Here is a 16,239-nt window from a genome sequence, read left to right as displayed (position 1 = left end):
CCGTGTGGAGCACATCTCAGGTGGGATCTCCTTGTCATGCTAATAACGTTGGATGCCATCTTCCACCTTTCAATTCCCCAGGTTTGTCTCTCCTGTGCCAATTCCAAACAGGACGTCTTTTTCTCTTAGATCATCTGATGGTTAGTTGACTGAACTTGATATCAGCATCAGGATCGTCCCGTGCCGTGATGGACAGTCAATGGATCTAGTAAGTTTTTTTTAAATTTTTGGTTCTACCACTTGACAAAACTTGACAGAAGTTTTAATGCCGCACTGCGAGGGGCCTTGCTTATGCAGCTCAACAGTCTGACCGCATTCAAAGAGAGAAAGTTATTTGGCCTTTGCCATCAAAAGATCATGACAGTGTGAAAGAAAAAGACATTCAATCCACATTTTGGATTTTTATTTCACTTTAATGGTTGTTTGCACTAAATTGCTTATTTATTTATTTCATAAGCTCTACTTAGAACTTCTTAAGATCCACAATGCAAATTCTTGCTAATTTTCTACTGGACTTTTGATCAGGAGTGTATTCGTATTGAGGTTATGAAATGGGTTACATCAGCATCTTCATATTCAAATCAGAATTTAGCATTTTTTGCTGCATCAAATTTGACCGATAAACTTTTTTCCCCATCAAACTTAGGCTTTGTTTGTCGTTTTTCCCCATCATGTTGTAAAAATGCAATATTTTTTTCTCATCTTGCTGACAACAGGAACCAAGCCCGCCTACTCACGCACAGTGCTTCCTGCTCACCCCCCCCCCCCCCCCCCCCCATCTCACCTTAGGGGTCAGCGAGACACAGATGGGTTTGTTCTGATACATTAGTCAGATTGAAATCACAACCAGGCTTCATAAATTCATATTGGGTGGGTTTGGTCACGCCTTTTAGCATAGTAACTAATATCCATATCAAGCCACTCTGCCCCGGTGTCCTCCCAAATTACATTTCTTCATACATGATTACATCTGATTGGCTGCACTCTGCCATTGCATTGACTTTTGTCTGGAATTACAATCTGTGTTTATCTGACTGACGAGCAAGTCGTCAGTCCTGTGTGAAAGGGGAGATGGCGTGTAACGTTATTAAAGCCATTGGGCATTTTTCCCTGACAAACACATTAGCGTTGGTGCGCCATTGGTGCGCCATTGGTGGGGTGAAGAAGAAGAAACTGATGGCTGGAGAGAGAAAGAATCAGGCGGAGTGGATGTACTGTACCATGCCTGTGGCTGTAGTGCCCCTACACACACACACACACACACACACACACACATTGTTGCTGTTCTCATGGTGCCCCAGGGCAGCTACATTTATCTGGCTTCCTCGCTTGGTCGTAAGACGCCCCCATAGATCCACATTAGTGTGTTTATTAAAACCTTCCCCACACCCGGCTACTGTGTGCTGCACTGTGTGTGTGTGTGTGTGTGTGTGTAGTCGCCACAGGCTTCCTGTTGTTTCACTCGCCGACAACATCACATAAAGTAGGAATTTTAACTGCAAAAGTATACACTGGAGTCGGGTTTTTTTTCAACATTTTTTGGAACGACGAAGCATTAGATCATTTTTGAATTAACTTGGTCCATATTGACTTGTCGGCTATGTTTAAACCATACAGGAGTTGGACTCTTTTGGTATTGAAATAGTATTACATCATTCAGATATTTTAATCATTAACAAATGTTGCCGTTTCTCCGTTTTCTTTTGCATGTACTATGAGGGGGAGTGTGGGGGGCACCGACTCCAAAAACGTGCATATTTAAACACTGATATATTTTTTACACCGCCGCATGTCAATTCTCTCTCTCTCTCTCTGAGCATGTGTAATTCCCAGAGCACTTTTTTGTCTTTGTCGTGTAACACGGAGGTTCACGCGTCTTTATAGATGGAACAAGTCACCTGGGAGAGCAACAGCTGCCAGCAGTTTGAAGTGGCTGGGGAACCATTTCAGTTTTTTCCCTCCCACCCGTGACTTTGAATACTAATTATGATAGAAGCTTACTTTGCATTTTTAATGTGTTTTTTTTTAAAATGTGTATATTTTGATGCAAGTAAAATATAATTGTAGTTTTTATACTTAAAAAATATAATTGTAGTTTTTATACTTAAAAAATATATAACATATAATTGTAGTTTTTATACTTTGAAAATACATAAAATATAATTATAGTTTTTATAAATATATGAAACATAATTGTAGTTTTTATACTTAAAAAATATATAAAATATAATTGTAGTTTTTGTACTTAAAAAAATATATAAAATATAATTGTAGTTTTTGTACTTAAAAAAATATAAAATATAATTGTAGTTTTTATGCTTAAAAATATATAAAATATAATTGTAGTTTTTATACTTTAAAAAATATATAAAATATAATTGTAGTTTTTATACTTTAAAAAATATATAATTCCAATATATTCAATGGTCTGCCGTCAATGGTGACATATTCATTCATTCATTCATTTTCTACCACTTATCCTCACAAGGGTCGCGGGGGTGCTGGAGCCTATCCCAGCTGTCTTCGGGCGAGAGGCGGGGTACACCCTGGACTGGTGGCCAGCCAATCACAGGGCACATATAGACAAACAACCATTCACACTCACATTCATACCTATGGACAATTTGGAGTGGCCAATTAACCTAGCATGTTTTTGGAATGTGGGAGGAAACCGTAGTTATATAATTAATAGAAATTAATTAAACCACTTTTAATTTTTATACCTGACAATTTGAAGGACACACAATATTTGGAGATCTTTTTATGGGCATCTCAATTGGCTGTCTGGGAAAGTGACCAAACATGAACTATATCTTAACGACCAGGCTAGAGGCTACACCGTAATTCCAATTCCATCTGTCCCATCACTCATTTTACGTTTATTACAGTTGAATACATTTTATATTTAGGGGATATTTGGTTCATTGTGTGGCGGGTAGGAATTGGAACGTAAACACAGTGACCATGCAGCGGGGCCGCGGCGTATCGTTTAGCCATCATTACTGTGTTGGGTTCTTCAGGAGTGCCTTGAAGGCAAGTTGTTTAGTCTTGTTGTGAGATGCTGCCAACGAAGCCTGCAGGGACGCCACAAATGGAAAATAAAGTCGTCAGTTGAGGATGTCACATGATAGCGAAGCAGAGGCGGGAAAGAATTCAATAACTGCTACAATTCCTTTGACGAGGTTTGTTGGCTGCATCTTAGTTTCTCTTCATGTTGGTTTTTTGGGTTTTTTTACACAGTCCACTTCCCGCGCAAAATCTGCCACGTGTGCACACAAGTCCACCCCCCATCCCCACCCCCCGATCTGTTACTGCCAGCAAGTTCAAACGCGCCAACTTCTCCACTTTGACCGCACACCCAAAAGGGAGGCGGCGTCAATATTTAGCTCTTAAGCCATTTGGTGGGCCTTTTCCTAATGTTTTTCCATATGGATCGTGCAGGAAAGCCGTAACTCACACCGGAATCAATATGACATGCCATGGGAATTGTTCTTTGCCATGTAATGTACATATGCATATTTCATGAGTTAATGCATCACTCACCGTTCGTAAATAATGCACACACACTAATGCCTTTCATCAAATGTTGCTCATCAAATATCAAGAAGATTTTTGCTCAATTCTTCAGCGTGGCAGGAAAGAGGAGACGACAGGGTGAAGCTGAGAGGAATCCATGAAAGCAGACTTGATTAGTCCAAGAGTAACATATGGTGACTGGTGTACAGACCAGTTATTGTCATCCATTATGCAATCAATGGAGAAAACTCAATCTGTAAAAGATCATCTTGGATGGCAGGAAGTGAGGACATTTCAACATCTGATAGATTTCCTGAGGTTACGCTCAAGCTTTTTTTGGGTTTTATTACACACACGAACACGTCGGCCACAAATTGAAGTCACTGTTATGACCCGAACGTGCCAGATCATGCCCGGCCATCAATCATACACCGAGTGACAGAACTGGAAGAACACCACACACACGCTGTAGGAATACAGGTGTGGCAACCGCAGATGAAAGTAAGAATTATTCCCTTGCATTCTTCCACCCCGCCCCTTTAAAATGGAGCAGCTTGTTCTCAGACTTCCTCCCTCTCACATCCCATTTACATCCACCCCCCCTCCGCCCCCCCGCCGCCCAACACCGCACCCAATTTTCGAGTCTACATCAGCCACCAGCATCACCACCCCTCTCCTCCTCCATCGCCTTCTCTCAATTAGGCCAATGCTTCCAATGGCAGACATTATCTCTGCTGCCCATTTATATAATATGACTCCAAAACGCATTTGCACAATTTTCCAATTACGGTATTATGCCTTGAAGCTTTCCTTCCTGGTGACTCTCTCATTTCCAGCCTCTCACTCAAACCGCTCTTCATGTTTGACACCGGCAAAGAGTCACCTTGCCAATAAAGTCACACGCTGACGATGGGAGTTTGCCATCTTTGCATTGTTGTGGTTTTGGTCAGCATTTAGTTTGGTCCAGGTTCGTTAATTAGTCATGAAAATGACTTTTTATGTGGAAGAAAACATGGTTTATATTAGTTTCTATTCCAGTTTGAATGTTAATAATCACATCATCATTTTCACTTTATAAAAAAACAAAATTTATGGGGCAGTAATAGATAAATAGATAGCTAGACTTCCTTTATTGTCATTGCACAATAACACAGCAGTGAAATGTCAATGTTTCATTGATGAGAAAATAACTGCCGTAGGACATATAGTCGAGACTAAATGGCAAATAGAACATGCTAACATGTCTGAGTCTATATTATGTCGTATATGTCTATGATATTGGTATTAATATGAGTGTAAAGCTTACTATAGGGGTGTTAGTTTATGTCTAGGGGGCTCTAATAAAGGTTTTCCATGCTCTAGCTATATAAATATTAAATTTAGAATTAGTAAATCCTTCTTAGTTAGTTGTTTATATACATAATACAGTACAGTAGATACCCACATCTCATTCACCCAAATTTAGTGAATTAGGGGTAATACAGGTAAAATGTACTGCATACAGTACATGTACCATGGTTAAGTAAACCCACAATTTTGACATGTTTATGTTTTATACGTCAACATTTTGGCTTTCTACGTTATTTTTTATGGGTACATTGATTTAGTTAAAGGCTATTTTGGACAAATTAATGACACTAACCAAGGTTCCACTGTATTGTTTTGGTATACTTAGACATGATTGAAAATAATATTTCAAAATATTCAACAATTTAATAAAATAACTACAAAAGTACCATCAAATTGTACTGTACGCAGTAAGTAGGCCACAGTCTTTACTCCGCAGTTGCATCATTCACCTCCACCCATATTTTCATAGCGGCCTAAAACCCACGAGCTTTGCATGAATACTGTTTGGTATCAGTAAGTTGATGCCGTCTGTTTGGATTGTAAAGATCAGCGCTCCAGGGTGGCCCGAGAGCTGAGTGGCCTATTGTATCAATTCCTGGAAATCCAAGCCTCCACACAAGCACGGCTGACCACCCATCTGCAAAATAACTGACCTAAATACTGCCTGTAACATCTGTGGGTGCAGAAATGGCGGATGCCGAGGGAACGTGGGCGCGCGTGCACGTTTGTGCACGTGACGGCGCATATTGTCCACTTTATGTGCCGAAGTGAAGAAGTTTGGGGTAGAGCAGTCGGGAGCGGCGGCACGGCCACTTGTCAGGTTGCATTAGCCGACGCCTCACTTGGGTGACTGACCTAAACATGTGACCTCGGGGCTGCCCTAGTTTAAAGGCTGCCACGTGAGATTGGCTGCGGTTCCGTTGCTGTTTATGCTTTGGGAATCAACTACCGTGCACATTTTTGCAGCAGTAATAACAGCTTTGGGGGCGCACGGTTGCCAGGGCGACTCGTTTTCACACACGCAAGAAGCTGACATAAGTCGAACACGGCGGTGGGGAGCGGGTGGAGGGAGGGGGGGGGGGCGACTGAATATTCATGAAGGGCAGGGACTCATTTCAGTCCAATAATCACACACACACACACACAAACTCAGAAGAAGCACACAAGAAGTACAAGGACTTTTTCCATTTCAGCAGGCACATATTCATCTCACACCTCACTGCACTCATTCATATCAAACGCGCGTGCTCGTAACATACAACATCTGAACACACACACACACACACACACACACACACATGATTGTAGGCCACGCTCACACCATCTCACTTAACTTCTCTGGTAAAGATGACATGTGATAAACATTTGGGCGAACACTCCAGTGGCGGTCGTTTCTGCCTCCATAAGCTCAATTAGTGCCTCTCTTGTTTCGTTATGAAATAAAAATGTCTGCCGGCTAAATCTGCCATATGCAAACCAAGCAACGGCAAAAAAAACCCCAGATGGTTCCTAGATGCACTGACAGCTGGATCCGTGTTCATCTCGACATTGTTCTGCAGTGTAATTATTAAGCAGGCCCATTTGAGGGAATTTAGCATAGTTGAGCTAGCGAGGAGGCTGACGTGGCTGCAGAGCAGGAGGACGAGTGGACGGCGTGATGAGAGGGTGAACTTGGAGGGGATGAGGGCAGCCAGTCAGTCTGGACGTTTGGCACCGAGACAGCGGATTCCATTTCCATGCCAATCTGCCTTGTCGCTGTATGAATCGGACTTGACCTTCACAGGCTGACCCGTCCAGACGCCACGGGATTGGGCTTTTTAGCTCAAACCAGATACGTCGCAATGGCACGGATGGGAAAAACATTTGTGAGATAGAATGAACCATGTCAGAAAAAAGAGTGATAATTTACTGTAAAGGAGCGATACAAAGGATTGAAAAGGGAGCAGATTGTCTTTAGAGAGCCAACCCTCGGCGCAGATGGCTCTGTTTTTCATCTTTTCTCTCATGAGATCTCATTTTCCGAGCTCCGTTCAGCAATTTCACTCGTTTTTTTTTTTTTTTTTTTCCACCATTTGAGTTTGTTTCTATAAAACACCAGCACAATCCAGTTCAACAAAACAAATAACAAACAAAACTAATTACTCTCCAAGGCTGTTCTTCTCTTAGGTTCTAAACCTCCTCCGTTCTTATGTAGAACTTCAAGCGTTGAAGGTACCCCCCCCCCCCCACCCCCCCTCGTCATGTCTGTTTCAAGCCACTGAAATAGATCTATACAAGTCATATAATGAAAGTGACTCGGGGCTGTCTGGTTAATTGAACACCTTTAACGAGTGTCAAACTGTGGAGGTCATTAGACCGGGGGCTGCTGTGGGTCACTGCTGGGGTGAGATGGAAGGAAGGAAAGTATCATAATTAGGGATGTCCTGAGTTGATCTTCACAATTAGCTGCCGATCCACTATATTTTGAAGATCGGATAATATCGGCTTGGGACCGTATAACGTTGGTAAGTGAACCACACACTCCAACGTGGTATAGGTGCGGTATTGATCCTCAACGCTGGTTTCCACTCCACGCCCGCCACCTGCAAGACCAAGAAGATACAAACATGTCTGTGGTGTACCATGATGAAGTTAGTTTCCCATATAGCTCCTAGCTACAGCGGTAGTTCCCCCTCACTGTGCCAAGTGCTGCTCTGTGATTGATTCGATGGACAGTCGCTATTTATATTCAACAATTGCGTTAAAAAAGTCATGTTTTAAATCCCTTCAGAAATTGAACTATAACCATGTCAAATGATTAGTCCGAACCGAAAAGTATTTTTGCAAGTAATTTTTTTCCACTTTTATTGAATGCACTTTTATTGGATCTTTTATTTGATTAGGGACGTTTGTTACAAAACAAACAATATTGTTGGTCATGGCTGTTTCATTCAATTCAGCAATATATTGGTTTCATGATTTTTGATGCTGTGAAGAGCCTTTTTCATAACCATATTCGATTACACTCATTTGTAACAAAGCTTAAGATATAAAAACAAAAAAGGATTGGTACCGGATCGGACCGTAAGCAAAAAAATGTGGATATTAGCTATGGCGCTACGTTAATACAGTAGGATCTTGTGGTTTTTGAACGCCCCGGTTTTCATACGATTCTGATTTTGATAAAAATGTTTGCCTCAGTTCTTGTACACATTATATTGCCCATAACAAACTTGTATTTCGAATAATCTTGTGACATTAATAAAGATGTGGATGGACGACTCCTACATTTATTCATCTTGGATGACACCCCCGACAACAAACCTCAGAATATGTATGTAGTAGTACATACGTAGTATGTAGTTTTTTCTGTTTTTTTTCAACTTGCTTCTAATGTACTTTTCTGGTCAGAAAACAGGGGGAAACCTCACACACACTCAACGGGGGCCCCAGAAGCACCCAAAAATGGCATAAAATGCCAGTGTTTGAATTTGGTGAATTTTGACAAAAAACGTAAGGGGTTAGTATGTCGTTTTTTTCATTTTTTTTCAACTTGCTTCTAATGTACTTTTCTGGTCAAAAAACCAGGGGGAACCTCACACACACCTATCAGGGGCCCCAGAAGTACCCAAAAACGGCATAAAATGCAAGTGTTTCAATTTGGTGAATTTTGACAAAAAACGTAAGGGGTTAGTATGTCGTTTTTTTTCATTTTTTTTCAACTTGCTTCTAATGCACTTTTCTGGTCAAAAACAGGGGGAACCTCACACACACTCAACAGGAGCCCCAGAAGCACCCAAAAACGGCATAAAATGCCAGTGTTAGAATTTGGTGAATTTTGACAAAAAAACGTAAGGGGTTAGTATGTCGTTTTTTTTTCAGTTTTTTTCAACTTGCTTCTAATGCACTTTTCTGGTCAAAAAAACAGGGGGAACCTCACACACACCTATCAGGGGCCCTAGAAGAACCCAAAAACGGCATAAAATGCAAGTGTTTGAATTTGGTGAATTTTGACAAAAATCGTAAGGGTTAGTATGTCGTTTTTTTCTGTTTTTTTCAACTTGCTTCTAATGCACTTTTATGGTCAAAAAACAGGGGGAACCTCACACACACTCAACAGGAGCCCCAGAAACACCCAAAAACGGCATAAAATGCCAGTGTTTGAATTTGGTGAATTTTGACAAAAAACGTAAGGTGTTAGTATGTCGTTTTTTTCTGTTTTTTTCAACTTGCTTCTAATGCACTTTTCTGGTCAAAACACAGGGGGAACCTCACACACACTCAACAGGAGCCCCAGAAGCACCCAAAAACGGCATAAAATGCCAGTGTTAGAATTTGGTGAATTTTGACAAAAAACGTAAGGGGTTAGTAGGTCGTTTTTTTCTCAGTTTTTTTCAACTTGCTTCTAATGCACTTTTCTGGTCAAAAAACCAGGGGGAACCTCACACACACCTATCAGGGGCCCCAGAAGTACCCAAAAACGGCATAAAATGCAAGTGTTTAAATTTGGTGAATTTTGACAAAAAACGTAAGGGGTTAGTATGTCGTTTTTTTCATTTTTTTTCAACTTGCTTCTAATGTACTTTTCTGGTCAGAAAACAGGGGGAAACCTCTCACACACTCAACGAGGGCCCCAGAAGCACAGAAAAACGGCATAAAATGCCAGTGTTTGAATTTGGTGAATTTTGACAAAAAACGTAAGGGGTTAGTATGTCGTTTTTTTCTGATTTTTTCAACTTGCTTCTAATGCACTTTTCTGGTCAAAAACACAGGGTAAACTCACATGCACTCAACAGGGGCCCCAGAAGCACCCAAAATGGCATAAAATGCCAGTGTTTGAATTTGGTGAATTTTGACAAAAATCGTAAGGGTTTAGTATGTCGTTTTTTTCTGTTTTTTTCAACTTGCTTCTAATGCACTTTTCTGGTCAAAAAACCAGGGGGAACCTCACACACACCTATCAGGGGCCCCAGAAGAACCCAAAAACGGCATAAAATGCCAGTGTTTGAATTTGGTGAATTTTGACAAAAATCGTAAGGGGTTAGTATGTCGTTTTTTTCATTTTTTTCAACTTGCTTCTAATGCACTTTTCTGGTCAAAAAACAGGGGGAACCTCACACACACTCAACAGGGGCCCCAGAAGCACCCAAAAACAGCATAAAATGCCAATGTTTGAATTTGGTGAATTTTGACAAAAAACGTAAGGGGTTAGTATGTCGTTTTTTTTCAGTTTTTTTCAACTTGCTTCTAATGCACTTTTCTGGTCAAAAAACAGGGGGGAACCTCACACACACCTATCAGGGGCCCCAGAAGAACCCAAAAACGGCATAAAATGCAAGTGTTTAAATTTGGTGAATTTTGACAAAAAACGTAAGGGGTTAGTATGTCGTTTTTTTCCGTTTTTTTCAACTTGCTTCTAATGCACTTTTCTGGTCAAAAAACAGGGGGAACCTCACACACACTCAACAGGGGCCCCAGAAACACCCAAAAACAGCATAAAATGCCAATGTTTGAATTTGGTGAATTTTGACAAAAAACGTAAGGGGTTAGTATGTCGTTTTTTTCTGTTTTTTTTTTTCAACTGTAAAATCAAGATTCCACCATAGAGTGGGGAAAAACTCGCCAGCCAATCACAGTTAAGGTACCACACTGTACAAAAAATGTCTATACTTTTTACAAGTACAAATTCAACTGGATACTGGTCATTGCTGGTATTCACCGACATGTCGTAGCGCTTTACGTAACAAAAACAGGAAGAGGGCGGGATATCACTGAAATGTCGGTGCCCTCCAGGCAGCTGGGGAACCAGTTGCAAACAGTCTCCCCAAGTACCGGTTCGGGCTCCATTTCAAAAGTACTGATTTGGCATGGGTACGGGATAATGTGTAAGTGATACCCAACCCTGGTCCCGAGCTGCACTGCTGTATGCTGGTGTGGCTGCAGTGTGACGGACGGTGTGGCAGGACTCGTCCATGTGCACGGGCCGCCTCGGAGCTGCACCTGTCCCGCTAACTATCCCCGACACGGCGGTTTGAGGAATGGATATTCTTTCATATCCAGCACATCCCTATTTGCCCTACTTCATCTTTTTCCACCGGCGTCCGCCATGAGTTTTTCTGCCTCCGTAGCAGCTGGCCCATTCTTGATCAAATCAATCTCATAAACAAGTCAGGGAAAATAGAAAAAGCTGGAGTAGTTTGCAGGACCCTGCTGAGCCCTCTGTCATTTTCCATCTCTCCTTCAGTCCCGTGATTTAAAAACCAGAGGCAGTAAATGACCGGGATCATTGAGCCTGTCATCGCTGATGAGATTTCTACTTTCTGATGATCACGGCTTCCCCCTGAGAGGCGTGCGTTTACGGCCTAATTTCAAAAGCATATTGCAAACAAACACAATGTCCTTGCGCCCGGATTTGGTGTTCCGTTGCAAAGCTCCTCAAGGGTACACGCACGCCCGCTCATACATGTGCCGGCACGCGCACACACCTAAAGCCACTGTGTTATTGGATTGAAATGGAGCCCACCATTCATTTCCTTGGAGTATTGATTGAATCAACAGCGTATCATGTTGTGGGCCGTATCATTTGATGCAACACACACTGGAGGCAGCAAAAAGAAGCGATCCATCACCATTTAGCCGGACAGGCCTGTGTAGTCTAAACACGGAACCATTACGCATGGTTTAACACGGACACTTTGACCTCCGGGAGGTGACAAGGTCAATGACATCATTAGACAGGAGTCGCTCTGTGTGCCGGCGTGAGACTAATTGCTATCAGACCTCATTGGCAACTAATAACTTCTTACGTTTCTTCCACTTCTATCATCCTCTTCTCATATCCTGACAGATTTGCTGTGGCTTCCAAGGCAACACGGGGGAAGCTGGGATGCAGCTCGCTGCTACCTTGGCGCTGCGGATCCCTTCATCCCGAGGCTGTGTTAATCTATTCAAAGGTGGCTAAGCTTACAAAATAGCTGCGGGGTGATTTCCCACACATAGATAAAGCCCACACTTGAAATCACTTTCAAAGCAGGCGCTCCTCTCCGGATGCTTTGAAGCCCAGAAGAAGAGCGTGGAGAAAAAAAAGGCAGCACATGGGCTCCAGACGTCTCTGGGGTTGAACAGAAATATTAAGACTTATCCGTCTGATTCTGAACTTCCATCTCTTAATCGAGCGACAGCAACCTGGGCTCGCCCCGGAGGCGCCACACACACACACACACACACACATACACATAGCCATCGGCCATCATGGCTTTGTCAGCGACCTCACTGGACCATGAACGCAGACAGAGCACTCTGGAATGTCAGCGGGGTCAGTATTGACTTGGCGCTCAAATGGACGTAGCTGCACACACACACACACACACGCACACACACACACACACGAGGTTAGGAAACTTGATCCGATGACACAGGAGCTGCCTCGGTGTGCGGCTAACTGCCTTATCTCGCCATGGCCGTGCTCCTCTTTCCTCTCAACATTCTTTCAGGTATTTGGCTGAGACCTTTTCTTTTTGTCCGGCCTTTTCAAAGACTGCTTTATGTTGGCGTTCCCGCCGCTCCACTCTCCTTCCTTCACTCCATATCGCTTTCTCTCTGCACAAACTTGCCATTACACCCCCCCCCCCACACACACACACACACACTCTAATTTCCTCCCTATTCCATCTGAAGAGGCTGCCACCTGCGTGTGTGTGTTTTTCCAAGAAAAGAGGGTAAAGGAACGATGCAAACTGAAACCTGTGATTGGTTCTTTGTAATAGAGTGAGAACATCTTCGTTTGAAGAGACGGGTGGAGTGTTCCTGGATAGCGATGTGGGTGGATTGCAATCAGCTTGCATCTGTGGAGGGCTGCCCGGCATCCTCAAAAAGGTCCACACTAATCTGTCAAGGGATAACTATGACTATAGTGATCACACTTCACAAAGCAATTGCACCCTGCTACCTACACATATGCTCTTTGCTGAGATGATCTGTGTTTTTTTTTTTTTCAAGTACTCCTATGTGAATACAATCAACACAATACCTGTGCAGCTTATGGAGAGCCTTTGGACTAATCAGCTCTGACAGGTGGAACAAAACAATTTAATACAGGGCTGATTTCACATCTGAGCGGCTCGTCATTTACATAAGCCTTCACAGTCTGCTCAGTGAGCTGCGACAGGCATGTGGTGCGCCCAGAGAGACCGGAAGGCTGTTCCAAATATTCTACCACTGACCTCATCAAGGAGACGGCTGTGCATGCTGCAGAACATGCAAGGACTCATTAGGGTACACGTGCATGTCTCACCAGGCTTCCATCGCTTCCATACATGTACTGTAGTACAAATGCTACCAAGAAGGCTTCCCGTTGGAGCGCTTTATATCGGGAAAGGATCCACAGTTGGTCACTTAAATCAGTCAAAATGGACACACGATTACAACCATGTGACTCCAACCAGCCAACCAGCAAAACAAATGTTAAAGGTATATAAATGTAAGAAAGTAAGGACAACATATCCTTATTTTATCATGAATATTCAAGATTTATAATGATAGATTTTTTTTGGAAAAGTTATTATTTTAATTTCTCTTTAACAGCTTGATTTTTTTCTTTATTCAGTTGGGACATAACACATTAATAATAGTATAATATAAATAATAATTTGAGGTTTTGACATCATTGACATATATTTTTTGTATAACAGTACACTTTGCACACTGCATCAATAATGTACAGTATACATGCAGTACATACTAACTATGTATACATATACAGTGGGCCGCTGGTCATTTATGATTGAACATTCACAGCTCCGCAAAAAATCATTTCTTTATTTTTTTTTATTTTTTCTGAAAATAGTTATTTTTCCCACATAAAACAAATCTCACCTTAGTTTGGTAACACTTTATAAATATGTGATAGTATTGGTAAAATGTACAAAATACATACACCAATGCTTAAAAAGACGTATTTATGTCTTTATGTTTCACTAAGCATTGAGATCTGACGCTTTTTTCACTGATCCTTCACTGATCCAACATCGAGTGCAAGTCGTCCTACATTATCATTCATTAGTGTTGAGTACTTCTACATATACTTTATACTTGAAATGTGTTTAATAAGTGTGAGGCATATTGAAAGGAGAAGGCGTGAATCTGATCTAACAGTCACTGTTATTGCAAAAGTTGGTCTGAAATCTGAGGAGAATGTCAACATCGAGCTAACAGGAGAGTTTGGGTGCAAAAGTGGCCATTTGTATGGATGTATCAATTACTCGTGGATTTTCATCATACGGAGGCCGTACGGAGGAATGTCTGAAGTTGAATCCCTCTGAGGTTGTTCTCATTTAGAATTCAATGAAAATTGTCCAGAAAAAAAATGTCAACATTTGCACATCAATCATGAGGTTGTACTCCCGGAGTTCAAGCAGTGGTTTGCAGCTGGTGTTTCTGGACATAAAAGTGAGTGGAAATGATATTAAAACATACAGCTGTTTTTTAAATGGAGAAATATATTCCTCCATCTGTGTGTGTAGAATTTTTCATAATTACCTTCACTTGACACATTATTTCATATGAGTCGTAGTGTATGATGAATTATGTGTTTTTATACTTAGTTTGACTTCAAAAGTAAAATATACATTAAAAGTGGGTCAGGACTTAATGATTATGGGAAACTGGGGGTCCAAGGGTGACACCCGTGGAGAAGCACTGATCAAAAGAATTAACTCCACAAATGTGTTTTGCTTTTTCTTTCTTGTTATACCATAGAAGGGTATCAGTCATGCCAAAGAGGAATAAAGCTTCCACAGAAACAGAAATAAAGTAGTCGTATGTAATAGTTAAGAATGTTAAAAAGCTATGTTTAAATGTTACACCTTCTAAGCTCTAATCTACACGTTCCTATTCCACATTTTCAGTGAAATACCGTTTTTTGTACGCTCTACTTTTTGTCGTATCTGCCTATTTGGTTCTCGTATGGTTGTCATACATCCAAACACATAACATACTTTTTCCTGTGTAGCATCCTTGCCAACCAACTCATGGTAAAAGTGATGTTAATGTAAAATAATGTATAATAGTTTCATACATTTTCATTTTTGTCAGGCTTTTTGGAACAAATTGCGAACAAAAAACAATGTTTCACTTTACTTGTGTAATATTAATAACATTTTTTATTGTTTGAACATTTCATTTTTTTACATTTCTATGACTGTTTTGCTGTTACTTCAAATTTCAATAATGATTTTATGATGGCGACATTGCAGCACATGACTTGAATTTCCATGATGGGAAAAACTGTTATCAGAAGTCCAGCAGCAACCTCAGAGGTTTCACTTTCTAACCGCTGCATGCATGGCAGTAAAAAGTGGAGTGTAATTTTCCTCTGACACTGAGAATAATTATATATAGTCATTATGGTATTGCTAAAATAAACAATACAATAATGGTCAAAGACATCTGCACAGTACAGTGCACACACACACACACACACACACACACACACACATTCTAGTGTCCTGTGGTTAGCAGTGAGAGGAAGCAGCGGTGCGTCTCTCTGCTGACTTAATGTCTTTTAACAGTTTGGCTCCAGGACCAGGGGTTGGCCAGAGCTGCGCTGGAGCCAAAACTGGGCCTGATCATCTGTGACGGAAAAAAAAGGGAAAAAAAAAACCCCGAGGCAGAATGTGAGTGTGTGTGATGTCCACTATCTCACTCCACTTCCCTCATTTTCTCTATTTCAGTCTCTGTGTGTGTGCATGTGTGTGCATGAAGTGTGTGCACACACCACTCGCTGGTGGAAGCTGGAGGGGACAGAAACACCAGCGGGCTGAATTACGCCAGCCAAAGCCATTGACAGAGGCATTAAAGTGACAATAGAATATTTATGGCACACATTGCTGGTTCACTCTACTGTCTAATCTGCAGCACATCAATATCGAAGAGAACACTGGTAGCACACTGCAGTGCGTGGTGGGGGAAATTAGCCTTTCGGTGGTACTGCTGACACACATTTGCACGCACACATCGGAGAAAGTCCTAACTGGGAGTGACTTGAAAGCAAACACGGAAGGATCGGAAGCACAAACGAGAGTGGGAAATAACTGCTGCTCTGCTTGAGTAGGTTCCTCACAGTAGTGAGAAGAATAGTTGTTTTCCAGCATGGAGGTGGCCTAACATCAGGCCAAGTCACCTTGAATTTTACTATCACAAGAGGTGCACCGAATGCGTGTTGGGGATTAAAGAGGCATCATTTTGTCCTTGTGTGTGTGTGTGTGCTCGACTAGATTTGGAAATAATTTCAGATTCAAAGCCCCGAGGCCTCGGGTTTCTCGCTCCATCAAAAGGTCAAAGACAAATCTGCATCGGATCACACAAACATGTCAATGGGTTTGCTAACTTTTCCCC

Source organism: Doryrhamphus excisus, chromosome 23 (assembly GCF_030265055.1).
Source record: "Doryrhamphus excisus isolate RoL2022-K1 chromosome 23, RoL_Dexc_1.0, whole genome shotgun sequence".
NCBI lineage: Eukaryota > Metazoa > Chordata > Actinopteri > Syngnathiformes > Syngnathidae > Doryrhamphus > Doryrhamphus excisus.
The sequence above is the reverse complement of the archived record's forward strand: the minus strand, read 5'-3'. Positions refer to the sequence as shown.